Source organism: Chenopodium album, chromosome 6, assembly GCF_948465745.1.
Source record: "Chenopodium album chromosome 6, dcCheAlbu1.1, whole genome shotgun sequence".
NCBI classification, from domain to species: domain Eukaryota; kingdom Viridiplantae; phylum Streptophyta; class Magnoliopsida; order Caryophyllales; family Amaranthaceae; genus Chenopodium; species Chenopodium album.
Window position 1 is genome coordinate 60,196,778 of NC_137839.1, and position 3,637 is coordinate 60,200,414.

Consider the following 3,637-nt stretch of genomic DNA (forward strand, 5'->3'; position numbering starts at 1 on the left):
AGATTCTAGATTAGGTTTGCGAAAATCAAGGATCCATGCCGCTCATGCAAGAATATGATGAAAGCTTGAACAAATATACATCTCACATGGTTGTAGCAAAAACTCACTAAGGTTGTCAAATCAAAGATAGGGAGCAACTACCAACATGCCACAAGCAAGTAGAATCCGGCTTCATGATCCCCCTAGTTCTAGACAACTATCTTAGCATGCTTTATCCTAGAATCAACCAAATGTAATCTCAAACCGTGCATACCATTATTACCTAGGAAGAGTATTATTCAAAAGCAAGAGTCCATTTCATACAAGTCCAATTTTCAAAAAGAGAAAGAGTGAAAATAAAGCCTCAAAAAGTTATGCACACAAACAAGAATAGAAGAAAGGGAAAGGAAAGAAAAGAGAAGATGGAAAGCAAAGATAAAGGAAAAGAAAGGGAATTAGGAAGAGGGGAAAAGATGCAATCATAACACGTTTTTCCCAATCGACATACAAGCGGTCTAATGGCCACATCGCCAAAGACCCCAAACACACTAGGTGTTAAAATCATACATCCTCGAACCGTCCGACTTCCCCTAAATCTAATCCTAATCTAAGCAGCCAAGAAAAATAAAGAGATGAAAATAAAGAGTTAAAATAAGAAAGGCCTCACCAAACGTCCATGCTAAACTATGATACCCGAGGAGTAAGAACGTGCTCCTTCAAAAAACTCCGTAATCCAAAGCATAAGCTACGAGCAAGGTGAGTAAAAGAAAAAGGCTATATATACAAAATGAGATTGTTAGTAACTTCCAAACAAAATCAAGCAATAGAAAACTTAGACACAAACTATATACAAGGACGACCTAGAGAAGCCCATCATCAAATAAATCAAGACAACAACAAGTAACAAACCAACGAGACCATTAGCAAATTCCACCAAAAACCTTTTCAAAGACTTCCCACCGAGCCTAAGGTGCCTCCCCAAACCAACCATAAAACATCCTTTTTGACCCCCCCCTCATCAAAATAAAGGCATCGACCGCGATGCCTGCAAACATGCAAAATAAGAAAGGGGGAGAACAAAAAGGGAAAACAAACAACCATACGGGGACTATTGGCCACTAGGGCCGGCACCATCATCACCCATATCCCAACCTCCGGTGTAACCGGGAGGAAATCCATAGTGACCTTTGAATAGGTCACATTGGGATTGGGTTAATTGGGCGAAGGGTTCACGTTGTATAAGGGGCTCGGGGTGTCGGGGGTCAACATAATAGTAGGCGGGATCACCCCGATAATCACTCCCCCCGAGACCCTATAGTCATATGGTGGGAAGTCGCGCCTTGGCACATCAGGGTTTTCAACCCCGGGCCAATAAGGATAGGTAGGGAGGTTGTCACCACCCCGGGAAGGTACCGGCCCTTGTTGGGGCGGCACATAAGGGTAGTTGACCGGAGGTGTGACCTTCCCCCTACGCAAACTAGCGTCATACAAGGCGCTAGTTTGAAAAGACAGAGTTTGGTGGTCCGAATACATACCTTGCATGCTCAATTGCATGCGCTCCATATTGGCTCTCATGGCCTCCATCTCTCGGAGATAGGCATCTCCTTGGAAATCTTGTTGTTGTTGTCTTTGTTATCTTCTTCCTCTTCTCCTTTGTTGAGCATCCTCATGAAAATGCTCTTGTTGTTGTTGTTCTGGTTGTTGTTGTTGTTGTTCTTCATACTCTTCTCCTCCTCCTTCCTCCTCAACATCATCATCATCATCACCATCAACACCCTCATCAACCTCATCGTCCTCCTCCATCTCATCCTCAATCCTCCTATTGTCCCTTGGGACCATCCAAATGTTTCTAGCTTGGCGAAGAATGGAGGTGGCGGCCGAGTTAGGGAGTAGGCAATGGTGGGTATTTCTCACTAGCCAAGAGTATACTTCGGTTCTCCTAGTGCTAGTAATGAAACGCAAGGTATTAACTTGCTTCAAACTAATCCACACGTCTTCACTCCTTCCAACCGGAGTGCAAGACCTCAAGAACCCCTCTTACTTAAAATATGACACTAAGCGTGTCACCATGCCCCCACAATGAATTTCCCCCGTCTTTGCCCCATGCATTATCTCCTTACAACACTCCAAGAAGATATATCCAAAATTAATCCTTGACCCTAACTCCGGTTTGGTGGCCATCCATAACACCATAATCTCCTCCCGAGAAAGCTTCCCCAAATCTTGCTTATTGAAAACCGAATACCCTAGAATTCTATGAAGGATCCTAAGGGCCGGATGGATAATCTCACTGGCAAGAGACTTTTTCGAGTCAAACTCCCTCTTATGGGCTATGGTTCTCCACCAAGAAACCTCATTATACTCAAATTTGGCGAGGGAGAGAAGGGGCTCGAAAATATCACAATTGGGATTGAAACCAAGGGCTACATTGAACTCGGCGAGATTCATGGCGTGTTTGACATTGAAAAGTTGAAAGGAAATAATAAAGTCGGTTTCCCCCACCCTATTGAACTCGAAAGTGGAGAAAAACTCAATGGAAGGCTCCAAATAGGTTCTAGGGGAAGACTTTAGAAACTCATCTAGGCCGAGGTTGTTTAGGAGGATGTCAAGGTCATTATCAATTCCTAGTTTGGCCATATCCTCACGAAACTTCCGGTCTTTCATTTTGTTGTAAAGTGGGGCTTGTTTAGACCGGTTCCAAAATTTGAGAGCGGGTAAAGGAGGAGGAGGGGCATCATCTTGTGGAGTAGGATGTGGTGGGGGTTGATAGTTAGAAAGAGTACCTCTCCCCTTAAATTGGGAGGGAAGATTTGAAGATTGAGAAGAAGATGAGCTCTCCAACTTGGCTTTGATTGCGGTCACCTCCTTTCCCAAGTTTGTCATTTGGGAGGAAAGGTTGTTGATCGCATTTAGATGGTCCACCAAGTACAATGAAGACTGCTTGCTTGAAGAGTCCCTCTCACCATCTTGCCAATCTCTATAGTACGTCACCACGTCCTCAATAATGTCCACCACTTCTTCTTCGGTCTTGTTCATGATAGGACCCTCGGCCCCCCCATCAAGGCATGACTTGCCTTGGGGACTTAAGCCGCCATAGAAGATTTGGATCACTTGGTATGTTGGGATTCCGTGGTGAGGGCACTCCCTTTGATACTCTTTGTATCTCTCCCATGTATCGTAAAGGCTTTCATTTGGCTTTTGCTTGAACCCTTGAATCAAGGCTCTTGCCTCCGCCGTCTTCTTTTGAGGGTAGAAGCGGGACAAGAAGGCCTTTGTAACATCGTCCCATGTTCTTAAGGAGTTGGGCTTCACCTCTTTATCTAGCCACTCTAAGGATCGGCCTATGAGAGAGAAGGGGAACAATTTGAGGCGGATGAGCTCTTGAGAAACTCCGTTGACTTTGATGGTGTTGCAATATTTCTCAAATTCTTTAAGATGATTCAACGGACTCTCATTCTTAGCCCCACTATATTGCCTCCTCTCAATTAAGGTAATCATGGCCGGCCAAATTTTGAAGTCATTTGCCGGTGTTGTAGGTGGAGCTATGCCGCTCTCAAACCTATATGCACCGGGTATTCCCAACTCTTTCAAGGCCACTCTTGGATTTTCTCCCATGCCTTGTTCTTCTTCAATCTCTTCTTCACTTGAAGAACTATAC

At 44.4% G+C, this 3,637-nt stretch overlaps 1 pseudogene; it reads left to right on the forward strand.

The window, feature by feature from the left end:
* Positions 1–3,103: 3,103 nt before the first annotated feature.
* On the forward strand, positions 3,104–3,202 carry LOC145637676 (small nucleolar RNA R71; annotated as a pseudogene).
* Positions 3,203–3,637: the final 435 nt, after the last annotated feature.